The sequence below is a fragment of the Oncorhynchus masou genome, unplaced genomic scaffold (assembly GCF_036934945.1).
Source record: "Oncorhynchus masou masou isolate Uvic2021 unplaced genomic scaffold, UVic_Omas_1.1 unplaced_scaffold_869, whole genome shotgun sequence".
In the NCBI taxonomy this organism is placed as follows: domain Eukaryota; kingdom Metazoa; phylum Chordata; class Actinopteri; order Salmoniformes; family Salmonidae; genus Oncorhynchus; species Oncorhynchus masou.
Window position 1 is genome coordinate 20001 of NW_027015151.1, and position 14938 is coordinate 34938.

General features: G+C 44.7%; 1 long non-coding RNA gene and 1 pseudogene across 1 annotated transcript; both read right to left on the bottom strand.

Annotated features, from left to right (window-relative positions):
• LOC135537885 (uncharacterized) overlaps positions 1-4271 on the bottom strand; it is a 4822-nt pseudogene extending 551 nt beyond the window's left edge.
• A 3737-nt stretch (positions 4272-8008) lies between these two features.
• LOC135537884 (uncharacterized) lies at positions 8009-9560 on the bottom strand. Its single transcript, XR_010455293.1, has 3 exons — positions 9425-9560; positions 8774-9109; positions 8009-8109 (listed from the first exon to the last, which is right to left on the bottom strand). It is a non-coding gene; the product is annotated as an uncharacterized LOC135537884 (long non-coding RNA).
• Between the last annotated feature and the right edge of the window lie 5378 nt (positions 9561-14938).

Here is a 14938-nt window from a genome sequence, read left to right on the forward strand (position 1 = left end):
GTAGGTGGAGTCTTGGGTTGTTTTATTGAGGGTTTGGTAGGTGGAGTCTTGGGTTGCTGTGTTGAGGGTTTGGTACGTGGAGTCTTGGGATGTTGTGTTGAGGGTTTGGTAGGTGGAGTCTTGGGTTGTTGTGTCTGGATTGGTGACTGGCCCTGTGGAACAAAACATATAAATCATGTGTGTGTGCACGTGCAGTGGTGTGGTAGTGTAGTAGAGGTGTAGTGGTGTAGTAGAGGTGTCGTGGTGTAGTAGAGTAGTGGTGTAGTGGTGTAGTAGAGTAGTGGTGTAGTAGTATAGTGGTGTAGTGGTGTAATAGAGTCGTGGTGTAGTAGTGTCATAGTGTAGTAATGTAGTGGTGTAGTAGTGTAGTGGTGTAGTAGTGTAGTGGTGTAGTAGTGTAGTAGTGTCATAGTGTAGTGGTGTAGTGTAGTGGTGTTGTGGTGTTGTAGTGTAGTAGAGTAGTAGTGATGTAGTGTAGTAGAAGAGTAGTGTAGTGGTGTAGTCATGTAGTAGTGTAGTGTAATAGTGTAGTAGTGCTGTGGTGTAGAAGTGTAGTAGTGTAGTGGTGTAGTAGTGTAGTGTAGTACTGTTGTGGTGTAGTAGTGTAGTAGTGTAGTAGTGTAGTGGTGTAGTAGAGTAGTGGTGTAGTAGTGTAGTAGAGTAGTGGTGTAGTAGTGTAGTGGTGTAGTAGTGTGGTAGTGTAGTGGTGTAGTGGTGTAGTAGAGTAGTGGTGTAGTAGTGTAGTAGTGTAGTGTAATAGTGTAGTAGTGTAGTGTAGTAGTGTTGTGGTGTAGTAGTGTAGTGGTGTAGTAGTGTAGTAGTGTAGTGGTGTAGTAGAGTAGTAGTGTAGTAGAGTAGTGGTGTAGTAGTGTAGTGGTGTCGTAGTGTAATAGTGTAGTGGTGTAGTAGTGTAGTAGCGTAGTAGTGTAGTAGAGTAGTGGTGTAGTAGTGTAGTGGTGTAGTGATGTTGTAGTGTAGTAGAGTAGTAGTGGTGTAGTAGAGCAGTAGTGTAGTGGTGTAGTCGTGTAGTAGTGTAGTGTAGTGCAATAGTGTAGTAGTGTAGTGTAGTAGTGTTGTAGTGTAGTGGTGTAGTAGTGTAGTAGTAGTGTAGTGTAGTGGTGTAGTAGTGTAGTGGTGTAGTGGTGTAGTAGAGTAGTAGTGTAGTGGTGTAGTAATGTAGTGTTGTAGTAGTGGTGTAGTAGTGTAGTAGCATAGTGGTGTAGTAGTTCCTGGAGCAGTGGGTAAACTCTAAATGTCCCAAACGGCCCACCTGCCGAAGGAAAGGCACCCCGTGTGAAAACTTCTATGAGAAACAGTTACATGTTCTTTGAATCACCTAAAATGATACATCTTCCACAGTCAGGCAAACCCAAGCTGTACTGTGCTGGCATGAATATTTTCGTCATCTCACATTTCCAGCATGAGTATCCAGGCCAACTCATCTGGACTTGGCTCAGTGTCAGTTTAGTTCTGCAGTGTGTAAACCACCATTGTGTTCTTGTGTTCTGAATTCCTACAGTACTTCTCTTCCCACTACAAAGCCAAGCTGGACTGGACTGGCCTGGTTAGTCATTCAACTGAAGCCTGGAACTGAACTGACATTGAAAATTTGAAAATTATCAATCAGATCCAGCAGGGTGAAAAGGGGTTGATTGACAGTACTGGTACTGCATAATATACTGTAGTTGTTACGGTTTTCTTCCGGTGAAGGAGAGGAGGACCAAAATGCAGCGTGGTTATCTTTATACATTTTCACTTAGGTGTACTCACTTTTGTTGCCAGCGGTTTAGATAGTAATGGCTGTGTGTTGAGTTATTTTGAGGGGACAGCAAATTTACACTGTTAAACAAACTATACACTCACTACTTTACATTGTAGCAAAGTGTCATTTCTTCAGTGTTGTCACATGAAAATATATACTCAAATATTTACAAAAATGTGAGGGGTGTACTCACTTTTGTGATATACTGTATAAGTGGGATTAATAAATCTGTATAACTCCACTACACTACTTTGATATGTATAAATGGGGATTAGAAGTCAGCATAGGTAAAAAAAATAATAATGTGTGTACATTAGTGATGCACTGATGTGACATTTTTGGCCACTACCAATCACCGAGATTTTCCCTGCCCAAAGAACCGATACAGATAACCAATGTTTAAAATTTTTGCGCCATTTTAAGCATTCTAGTTCAGTTAAATAGTTAACACACACACATGGATGCAGCGGTCTAAGGCACTGCAGCTCAGTGCAAGAAGCATCACTACAGTCCCTGGTTCGAAATCTAGGCTGTTTCATATCTGGCCGTTATTGGGAGTCCCATAGGGCGGCGCACAATCGCCCCAGCGTCGTCCGGGCCGTCATTGTAAATAACAATTAGATCTTAACTGACTTGCCGTGTTAAATAAATGTTGCACACACACACACATACACACACACACACAGACACACACACACACACACACACGACGCTACCCAAGAAGTAATTTAGTTGCCATTTCTGTATTTACCCATTACCAGTAAAACATCATCAAAACCGACAGCTGTGCTGTTTCGTTGTTCAATCGTTTCATTCTCAACCTTGATTTCTATGGAACGCCGTTTGGGTCTTTGCGTGTCAAAAAAGATACACGTCAAATAACACAACATAATCTGTTTCAGTAGCTATAGTTAGCTAGCTAATTATATAGCTAGGTGTCATCTAAAATAACTCTAATTTATAAGACAGTTCTTGTTTGATTAATGGTGGTCGGACCCATCTCCGTGAAGCTAGCCACAATAAGGATAACAGGCTGACTACACCGCTCGCTTCGTGTTCGCGCGTTGCAAAAATAAATGTAGACATACATGTTATTAAATTATTGCCAACGAGCTTCTGTGTTTCCAAGGGCTAAAATAGAAGTCAGTTCTATTTGTGACGCAGATCGCGCTGCAAGTCCTGCCTCTCCCATCTCCTCATTGGTTTATAGTAGTTAAGTTATAGGTTAGTAATAGGGTTAAGTAGCTGGCTAGCTATTCATGAACTGAAGTTCAATTACAGCTTTGACAGTGCTATTGTATCTTTTTTTTTTGACACGCAAAGACCCAACCGGCGTTCCATAGTATGTATGTGGAAAAGCTAATAGCAGTGACACTATTACTGTGTAACTCCGGTAGGGCAACATCTGAACAATAGCGCACTTGGTAGTGTGGTACCGGTGCTCGACCAGTCTGCGAAAGCCGACATCACCCAGGACAGAGAACGTTTGATTGTCAATTAATTCCTTTATCTTGGCTTTAACCTCTTGAAACTCCCCATCCCCAAGCTTCCACAAACTGCATGTCAATGAAGAGATATGTGAAAAAACACCTTGAGGATTGATTCCAAACAACGTTTGCCATGTTTCGGTCGATATTATGTAGTTAATTCGGAAAAAGTTTTACGTTGTAGGTGACTGAATTTTCGGTTTGTTTCGGTAGCCAGATGCAATGTAGAAAACGGAACGATTTCTCCTACACACAGACGCTTTCAGGAAAAACTGCGCATTTGGTATGTAACTGAGAGTCTCCTCATTGAAAACATCAGAAGCTCTTCAAAGGTAAATGATTTTATTTATTTGGTTATCTGGTTTTTGTGAAAATGTTGCGTGCTAAATGCTACTCAAAATGCTATGCTAGCTTTGCATACTCTTACACAAATTAGTCAATTTCTATGGTTCAAAAGCATATTTTGAAAATCTGAGTTGACAGTGTTGTTAAGAAAAGGCTAAGCTTGAGAGCAGACGCCTTATTTTCATTTTATTTGCGATTTTCAGAAATCGTTAACGTTGCGTTATGCTAATGAGCCTGAGGCTTTAGTCACAAACCCGGATCCGGGATGGGGAGTTTCAAGAAGTTAAGAACAAATTCTTATTTTCAATGACGGCCTATGAACAGTGGGTTAACTGCCTGTTCAGGGGGCAGAACGGCAGATTTTTACCTTGTCAGTTTGGGGATTTGATCTTGCAACCTTTCAAGTCCAACGCTCGAACCACCAGGCTACCTGCCGCCCCGGTATACAGTGTATACGTGTGTGTACCCTCCACTACACCACTGGTTGTTTGTCTGCATAAGTGTACAACCTTAAAAACATACATACATGTGAGTGACTCACCTGTTGATGTCCTGTCTCTCCTCCATTTGTAGATCAGTAGCAGGATGAGTCCCAACACCAACACAGTCAGACTCACACACACCATGATGACCACTGGTTTACCTAGAACTACAAATACAAGATAAAAATGTACGTGTGTATGTATTTAGCCTTCTCTTTCACCTTCCTAAACTACTGTACCAGTTTCCTAACCACCTAGTCCCCCAACTGTACCAGTTTCCTAACCACCTAGTCCCCCAAAAGTACCAGTTTCCTAACTACCTAGTCCCCTATTGTACCAGTTTCCTATCCACCTAGTCCCCCTACTGTACCAGTTTCCTAACCACCTAGTCCCCCAAAAGTACCAGTTTCCTAACCACCTAGTCCCCCTACTGTACCAGATTCCTATCCACCTAGTCCCCCAAAAGTACCAGTTTCCTAACCACCTAGTCCCCCTACTGTACCAGTTTCCTAACTACCTAGTCCTCCTACTGTACCAGTTTCCTAACCACCTAGTCCCCCAAAAGTACCAGTTTCCTAACCACCTAGTCCCCCAAAAGTACCAGTTTCCTAACCACCTAGTCCCCCAAAAGTACCAGTTTCCTAACCACCTAGTCCCCCAAAAGTACCAGTTTCCTAACCACCTAGTCCCCCAAAAGTACCAGTTTCCTAACCACCTAGTCCCCCTACTGTACCAGTTTTCTATCCACCTAGTCCTCCTACTGTACCAGTTTCCTAACCACCTAGTCCTCCTACTGTACCAGTTTCCTAACCACCTAGTCCTCCTACTGTACCAGTTTCCTAACCACCTAGTCCCCCTACTGTACCAGTTTCCTAACCACCGAGTCCCCCTGCAACTACTGTACCAGTTTCCTAACTACCTAGTCCTCCTACTGTACCAGTTTCCTAACCACCTAGTCCTCCTACAACTAATGTACCAGTTTCCTAACTACCTAGTCCCCCTACTGTATCAGATTCCTAACCACCTAGTCCTCCTACTGTACCAGTTTCCTAACCACCTAGTCCCCTACTGTACCAGTTTCCTAACCACCGAGTCCTCCTACTGTACCAGTTTCCTAACCACCTAGTCCTCCTACTGTACCAGTTTCCTAACTACCTAGTCCTCCTACTGTACCAGTTTCCTAACCACCTAGTCCTCCTACAACTAATGTACCAGTTTCCTAACTACCTAGTCCCCCTACTGTATCAGATTCCTAACCACCTAGTCCTCCTACTGTACCAGTTTCCTAACTACCTAGTCCCCCTACTGTACCAGTTTCCTAACCACCTAGTCCTCCTACTGTACCAGTTTCCTAACCACCTAGTCCCCCTACTGTACCAGTTTCCTAACCACCAAGTCCCCCTACTGTACCAGTTTCCTAACCACCTAGTCCTCCTACTGTACCAGTTTCCTAACTACCTAGTCCTCCTACTGTACCAGTTTCCTAACCACCTAGTCCCCCTACTGTACCAGTTTCCTAACCACCAAGTCCCCCTACTGTACCAGTTTCCTAACCACCAAGTCCCCCTACTGTACCAGTTTCCTAACCACCTAGTCCTCCTACTGTACCAGTTTCCTAACTACCTAGTCCTCCTACTGTACCAGTTTCCTAACCAACTAGTCCCCCTACCGTATCAGATTCCTAACCACCTAGTCCTCCTACTGTACCACCTAGTCCTCCTACTGTACCAGTTTCCTAACTACCTAGTCCTCCTACTGTACCAGTTTCCTAACCAACTAGTCCCCCTACCGTATCAGATTCCTAACCACCTAGTCCTCCTACTGTACCACCTAGTCCTCCTACTGTACCAGTTTCCTAACCACCTAGTCCCCCTACTGTACCACCTAGTCCCACTACTGTACCAGTTTCCAAACCAACTTGTCCCCGGGTGCCAATGACGTGGATGTAGATTAAGGCAGCCCCCCTCACCTCTCTGATTCAGATTGGGTTCAATGTGGAATAAACATTTCAGTTGAATACATTCAGTTGGATAACTGACTAGCTATCCCCCTTACAGTATCCCTAATGTACCAGTTTCCTAACCACCTTGGTAGTTGTAGTCCCTGTTTTAGTACGGTGCTTGGTAATTGTAGTCCCTGTAACAGTATGGTGCGTGGTAGTTGTAGTCAAATCCAATCAAATGTATTTATATAGCCCTTCGTACATCAGCTGATATCTCAAAGTGCTGTACAGAAACCCAGCCTAAAACCCCAAACAGCAAGCAATGCAGGTGTAGAAGTCCATGTTACTGTTGTTACCTTGTGTTCTTGTCATGTCTGTGGTGGTGATGCTGTTGTTACCTTGTGTTCTAGTCATGTCTGTGGTGGTGATGCTGTTGTTACCTTGTGTTCTAGTCATGTCTGTGGTGGTGATGCTGTTGTTACCTTGTGTTCTAGTCATGTCTGTGGTGGTGATGCTGTTGTTACCTTGTGTTCTAGTCATGTCTGTGGTGATGCTGTTGTTACCTTGTGTTCTAGTCATGTCTGTGGTGATGCTGTTGTTACCTTGTGTTCTAGTCATGTCTGTGGTGGTGATGCTGTTGTTACCTTGTGTTCTAGTCATTTCTGTGGTGATGCTGTTGTTACCTTGTGTTCTAGTCATGTCTGTGGTGATGCTGTTGTTACCTTGTGTTCTAGTCATTTCTGTGGTGGTGCTGTTGTTACCTTGTGTTCTAGTCATGTCTGTGGTGGTGATGCTGTTGTTACCTTGTGTTCTAGTCATTTCTGTGGTGATGCTGTTGTTACCTTGTGTTCTAGTCATGTCTGTGGTGGTGATGCTGTTGTTACCTTGTGTTCCAGTCATGTCTGTGGGTGATGCTGTTGCTCCTACTGTTCCATTGGTCCTATCTGTTGGAACATATGAGAGAGAGAGAGAGAGAGAGAGAGAGAGAGAGAGAGAGAGAGAGAGAGAGAGAGAGAGAGAGAGAGAGAGAGAGAGAGAGCCTGCGTACTCGTTTATGTGTGTGGTTTGGGATGGGTGTTTCTGAGACTGAAAGTAGTACCCACTCTGTGTGTTTCAGAGGAAGTGGTGTGAACCTTGACCTACAATGACTGTAACTACTAGTCTCTCAGTACAGGACCTCTCTGAGTTGTTACAATACTAAAGATAATGACTATAACTACTAGTCTCTCAGTACAGAACCTCTCTGAGTAGTTACAAGACTAAAGATAATGACTGAACAGGTTACAGGGACTAAATGACAAGGGTTAATATCAGTGACTGGGGGAGAGGTAGGTGTGGAGATGAGATGTGATTGGGGGAGAGGAGAGGAGGTAGCGTGAGAGGGAGATGTGAGGGGGGAGAGGGCGGTGTGGAGATGGGATGTGATAGGGGGAGAGGAGAGGAGGAGGCGTGAGAGGGAGATGTGAGGGGGGAGAGGGCGGTGTGGAGATGGGATGTGATAGGGGGAGAGGAGAGGAGGAGGCGTGAGAGGGAGATGTGAGGGGGAGAGGGCGGTGTGGAGTTGGGATGTGATAGGGGGAGAGGAGAGGAGGAGGCATGAGAGGGAGATGTGAGGGGGGGAGAGGGTGGTGTGGAGATGAGATGTGATAGGGGGAGAGGGCGGTGTGGAGATGAGATGTGATAGGGGGAGAGGAGAGGAGGAGGCGTGAGAGGTAGATGTGAGGGGGGGAGAGGGCAGTGTGGAGATGAGATGTGATAGGGGGAGAGGAGTGGAGGAGGCGTGAGAGGGAGATGTGAGGGGGGGAGAGGGGGAGAAGAGACGAGGCGACGTGAGAGGGAGAGGAGGAGATGTGAGGTGGGAGAACAAAAGGAAGACAGAAAGAGAGAGACGACAGAGGGACAAAGATAAATGGAGAGAGAGAGATGTAGGCCTACAGATAAGTGTGTAGGCTTTAGAGAGCAGTTCTACTGAGGGTAATATACCTGCTGTGGAGTTTGAGGAGTCAGTTGCCATGGTGATGTGTGTTGATGGGTGTGTCGTGGAGAGGAGAGGTCTGGAGGTGATGGAGCCAGGGTTGGGAGGAACAGTAGCTGTAGAGAGAGATAGAGAGCCATGGAGAGAGAGAGTGAGAAAAAGAGAGAGAGAACAAAATAAAAAGAGAAAGAGAAAGATAGAGAGTGAGTGAGAAAGATAGAGAGAGAGCGTGAGGGAGAGAGATAGAGAGAGAGTGAGTGAGAAAGATAGAGAGAGAGCGTGAGGGAGAGAGAGAGAGAGAGACAGTGAGTGAGAAAGATAGAGAGAGAGCGTGAGGGAGAGAGATAGAGAGAGAGAGTGAGTGAGAAAGATAGAGAGAGAGCGTGAGGGAGAGAGAGAGAGTGAGTGAGAGAGATAGAGACAGAGCGTGAGGGAGAGAGATAGAGACAGAGCGTGAGGGAGAGAGACAGAGAGAGAGCGTGAGGGAGAGAGATAGAGAGAGAGAGTGAGTGAGAGAGATAGAGAGAGAGAGTGAGTGAGAGAGATAGAGACAGAGCATGAGGGAGAGAGATAGAGAGAGAGCGTGAGGGAGAGAGATAGAGAGAGAGAGTGAGGGAGAGAGAGAGCGTGAGGGAGAGAGATAGAGAGAGAGAGTGAGGGAGAGAGAGATAGAGAGGGAGCGTGAGGGAGAGAGATAGAGATATAATGCATCAACACAATATATAATGTGTCAAATGTAATCAGACATAAACACACTGACAGGACGTCTTCGACACCAACCTCTGTCCACAGTGATCCTGACTTCAGTCTTGTTATACCACCACCATGTGTTTATTTCACACCAGTAGGTCCCTGAATCCTCTGGGACCAGGTTAGTGATGTTCACACTGAAGACTCGTCTCTCTGTGTCGTCATACATTGAGAATCTCCCTTTATGAGTCACCGCTGGGTGCCGATGCGTTTGGGTTCTGATCACATCAACCCGGTCGGCCCAGAACCCTTTAGAGAGGTACTTCTGGTGTGTCTCAAACGCCCGGTCATAAGGACACTGAATGATATCATTTCCTCCTTCTGTCCCTCTCTTTGTGATCACTGCTGACACCACACAGATCACAGCTATGAAACAACCAAAGAAACACATTCACATCATCTCTTCAATAACAGTTGCCATAGTCACCATGTTTCACAGACAGTCAGGTAAGGGAGATAGTTGAGTGACAGATAGAGAATGTTAAATAATCTGGGACTGAGTGGTACAGTACATGTATGTGTTCATGACTACAGCAAAACAGTGTTGAAGGATAAAGTAAAGTACAGTATTGATCACTGTAGCGTACAATCATACATGCCAAGAATTATGTGCTGTGTTCAGTGAGTAACACAGTTGAATATGGGGTGTGTATTAATGTAATATATTCTAATAGTTCTCACCACAGAGGAGGCTGATGTTGACAGACATCAGATTCCTCATTCTTCTCTCTGGCTTCCCTCCTATGTTGTACAAATTATACTGTTCTCCACTCACTCAGACTCTCTCCCAGTCCCTCCTCGTAGCTATGAACACAACTCTAACCATGTTTGAGAGTTCTGGTAGCTGTTTAGTCCCTCCCTCCCTCCCTCCCTCCCTCCCTCTCTCTCTCCTCCCCCCCTCCCCCCTCCCTCCCTCGATTGTAATCGTCAGTTCCTCTTTCTCTACTGTATGTTGATATCTGGGGTTTTCTTTCATGTCAGTGTTTTTTTTTAGACAAACATGCACAAACACACTTATATTTGTGTGTTTGTTTGAATAAATATACATGCATATGGACACTTGGTTAAGTGTATCTTAAATTATACAATGGGTGGGTATAATCCTTGATGCTGATTGGTTAAAACCTCATTCCAGCCGGTGTCTATTTCACAAGTTACCACCAGCTAAAGCTCTGATGTTGAAATGCCTATTTACGCTCTTCCATCTCACTGCACAATTCACTATCTCATCAGCCCAGCCAGGCAATTTATAAACTTGACCTCCACTGTAAAAAGCATCTAGACATTATTTCACATTTGTTTTAGACTAGAAATTGGTTTTCAACAGTGGAGATGTGTATAAACCTTGCTGTCTGTCTCTCTAAAAAGTGCAACATTGTTTCAATATTGAAATTTGATCTCCAGCTGTCACGATCTGGGTGTAGTGGGTGCGAAGTCAGGCGCAGGAAGCAGAGAGTTCAGGGTAGTGCTTTTTAATGCACAAACGGCGAACATAATCCACCCCACGAAAATACAGGGCAAAACAGAAACAACTGCCCCAAACACGGGGACTAAAACAGTCCAGAAGTACCCACCAACAGGAAAACACGTTAACCTCTAACAACACTAGTCACACAAACAATCCCTCACAACGAGCAGGCGGGCCGGCTGGCTCATAAAGCCCAACTAATCACCAAATAAACAACAGGTGTAACCAATAAACAGACAAGGGGGGGGAGGAAAGAATCAGTGGCAGCTAGTAGGGCATCTGTTCTCAGACGGTCAACATCATGAATCTGCATCATGTTCATGGATATTTACAAATAAATGTCAATAGAAAACTGGTCAAACGAAATATAGATCGTCTCGTCCATAGATACAGAACAAGAACACTGAACGACTGGGTCGCGTCCATAGATACAGAACATAAAGACTGAACGACTGGGTCACGTCCATAGATACAGAACATAAAGACTGAACGACTGGGTCACGTCCATAGATACAGAACATAAAGACTGAACGACTGGGTCACGTCCATAGATACAGAACATAAAGACTGAACGACTGGGTCTTGTCCATAGATACAGAACATAAAGACTGAACGACTGTGTCACGTCCATAGATACAGAACATAAAGACTGAACGACTGGGTCACGTCCATAGATACAGAACATAAAGACTGAACGACTGGGTCACGTCCATAGATACAGAACATAAAGACTGAACGACTGGGTCACGTCCATAGATACAGAACATAAAGACTGAACGACTGGGTCACGTCCATAGATACAGAACATAAAGACTGAACGACTGGGTCTCGTCCATAGATACAGAACATAAAGACTGAACGACTGTGTCGCGTCCATAGATACAGAACATAAAGACTGAACGACTGGGTCACGTCCATAGATACAGAACATAAAGACTGAACGACTGGGTCACGTCCATAGATACAGAACATAAAGACTGAACGACTGGGTCACGTCCATAGATACAGAACATAAAGACTGAACGACTGGGTCACGTCCATAGATACAGAACATAAAGACTGAACGACAGTGTCACGTCCATAGATACAGAACATAAAGACTGAACGACTGGGTCACGTCCATAGATACAGAACATAAAGACTGAACGACTGGGTCACGTCCATAGATACAGAACATAAAGACTGAACGACTGGGTCACGTCCATAGATACAGAACATAAAGACTGAACGACTGGGTCGCGTCCATAGATACAGAACATAAAGACTGAACGACTGGGTCACGTCCATAGATACAGAACATAAAGACTGAACGACTGGGTCTCGTCCATAGATACAGAACATAAAGACTGAACGACTGGGTCACGTCCAAAGATACAGAACATAAAGACTGAACGACTGTGTCGGGTCTTTGCCCACTGAACCGATAGAACAAACGACCTGCTGGCTTGGGTAGCAACCCTAGATTTGTGTCTGGACTATTATCTTGAGGAAGGATGAAATAGTATGAATTAATTCATCAAAATAAAGTTTTTAATTAAAATATGTAAATCATTATTTGAATATTTTGGCCACCCGTTGTATAAAACTGAAAATGCCCTCGAAACCTAACAACACCCATGGCAGTATATCCTCAGACCAAACAACACCCATGGCAGTATATCCTCAGACCTAACAACACCCATGGCAGTATATCCTCAGACCAAACAACACCCATGGCAGCATATCATCAGATCTAACAACACCCATGACAGTATATCCTCAGACCTAACAACACCCATGGCAGTATATCCTCAGACCTAACAACACCCATGGCAGTATATCCTCAGACCAAACAACACCCATGGCAGTATATCCTCAGACCTAACAACACCCATGACTGTATATCCTCAGACCTAACAACACCCATGACAGTATATCCTCAGAACAAACAACACCCATGGCAGTATATCCTCAGACCTAACAACACCCATGGCAGTATATCATCAGATCTAACAACACCCATGGCAGTATATCCTCAGACCTAACAACACCCATGGCAGTATATCCTCAGACCAAACAACACCCATGGCAGTATATCCTCAGACCTAACAACACCCATGGCAGTATATCCTCAGACCTAACAACACCCATGGCAGTATATCCTCAGACCTAACAACACCCATGGCAGTATATCCTCAGACCTAACAACACCCATGGCAGTATATCCTCAGACCAAACAACACCCATGGCAGTATATCCTCAGACCTAACAACACCCATGGCAGTATATCCTCAGACCTAACAACACCCATGGCAGTATATCCTCAGACCAAACAACACCCATGGCAGTATATCCTCAGACCTAACAACACCCATGGCAGTATATCCTCAGACCTAACAACACCCATGGCAGTATATCCTCAGACCTAACAACACCCATGGCAGTATATCCTCAGACCTAACAACACCCATGGCAGTATATCCTCAGACCTAACAACACCCATGGCAGTATATCCTCAGACCTAACAACACCCATGACAGTGTATCCTCAGACCTAACAACACCCATGGCAGTATATCCTCAGACCGAACAACACCCATGGCAGTATATCCTCAGACCTAACAACACCCATGGCAGTATATCCTCAGACCTAACAACACCCATGGCAGTATATCCTCAGACCTAACAACACCCATGACAGTATATCCTCAGACCAAAAAATATCGGACCCCTCCCTCAGTGGCCGGTCCAGTTCCAGGGCCACATTCATGGACTCCAAGGCCATCTGTTGACTGGGGGATAAAAGAAGAAATTGCCACAACAGCAGGTGACCAGCAGAGGGAGCCAAATGCATGTGAAATTCAAGTACTGGGAATTAAACAAGAACCAACCTATAGGAAGACTGAGGAGGCGTGTTATGAACCGACCTATAGGAAGACTGAGGAGGCGTGTTATGAACCGACCTATAGGAAGACTGAGGAGGCGTGTTATGAAGCGACCTATAGGAAGACTGAGGAGGCGTGTTATGAACCGACCTACCAAGACGACGCCCCCAACGGAAGAATACCTATGGGCATCAGTGCTCGAGGACCTAAAAGGACTAAGTGCTACCATACGTAATGCAATGGCACTCTGTGTTGAGATAGATTGCGCTCCCGAACATCTTTCCCCAAACGGAGTGTCTAGAAGAGGTATAAGAAGGAGGAGAGATCAGTGCCTAGGCATGATCCTCTGCCCATATGATTTGGACCTCATAGAGGATCATCAGACCAGGTAAATGACTGTTACTATACTCTGTTTATATTGACTACTTTGATCTCAAGGCGCAAGCAAAACTATAGACTGGTATTTCTTAAAGAATTGTGTTGTACTACGCATCTCGATAAAAAGAATAAGCGAACAAGATTGCGCACGAGAAAACTTCGCCCCTCAACAATGCGAGGTGTGGAGAACTCTTGATAGCAACAACGTTCCATCTTTGGTGCGTCAGTAACAATCGCTGTTCGGCACGAGTGAAAAAGCCCAGGAATAGTTAAAGCCTCGTAGTAGCCAAAGGTCGATAAGAAGGAATCAATATCTAAACAGTAGGCAGTAAAAACCATAGGAAATTCGGACTAAATAAGAAGATTATTAGTAGTATAAACAGCAGAAGGCTGCAACAATATTACTACTCCTATAGAGACCAGTTTTGGGAAGGACCGAGGGAATAGAGCGTCACGGTAAATATATGGGTGTTTGCTTTGTTTAAAGAGTCATAAAGAAGTGTGTTGAGCTTTTAAAAAATATTACGTGGCATAGCATAGCGCATTAAGGATTGATTGAGCATTATTGATGTATTGGTACTGTATAACCATTGAATTGTAATAACGTGTATAAAGACCATATAAAGCCTCTGACACTCTCACGGAACAGAAAGTGACCCTGGTTATAGGTTAAAGCACTAAAGAATATTTCATTGTGTGGACAATAATATATCTTTGGAAAAGTCAAATACATATAACAATACTAGTTTCCAAGTGACTACTAGCTGACGAGCATAATAACGAACAGAAGATGAGTTATTAGGTATTGATATATAAGAGAAGAGGACCCAAGGTAAGGGAGTATAGGAAGAGTCTATAAACATAAAGGAATAAAGTCCTCATCTATCCAAGGCCCCAGAACAGAGACCGGGAGATAAGGGAGTGACAACGTGAACGAAGGAACAAACCCAACTCACGCAAAGGGCCATTACAAATAAATAGAAGGGTTGGTAGGGCCGCACAGCAAGGCCCCTGTTACACCGAAGTGACTAAAGTCCTACAGTACTCTGTCCAGCCAGAACCGAAGTGACTAAAGTCCTACAGTACTCTGCCCAGCCAGAGGAAGTGACTAAAGTCCTACAGTACTCTGTCCAGCCAGAGGCCCCTGCTAAAGTCTACAGTAGTGACTAAAGTCCTACAGTACTCTGTCCAGCCAGAGGCCCCTGTTACCGAAGTGACTAAAGTTACAGTACTCTGCCCAGCCAGAGGTGACTACTGACTAAAGTCCTACAGTACTCTGCCCAGCCAGAGGCCCCTGTTACACCGAAGTGACTAAAGTCCTACAGTACTCTGCCCAGCCAGAGGCCCCTGTTACACCGAAGTGACTAAAGTCCTACAGTACTCTGCCCAGCCAGAGGCCCCTGTTACACCGAAGTGACTAAAGTCCTACAGTACTCTGCCCAGCCAGAGGCCCCTGTTACACCGAAGTGACTAAAGTCCTACAGTA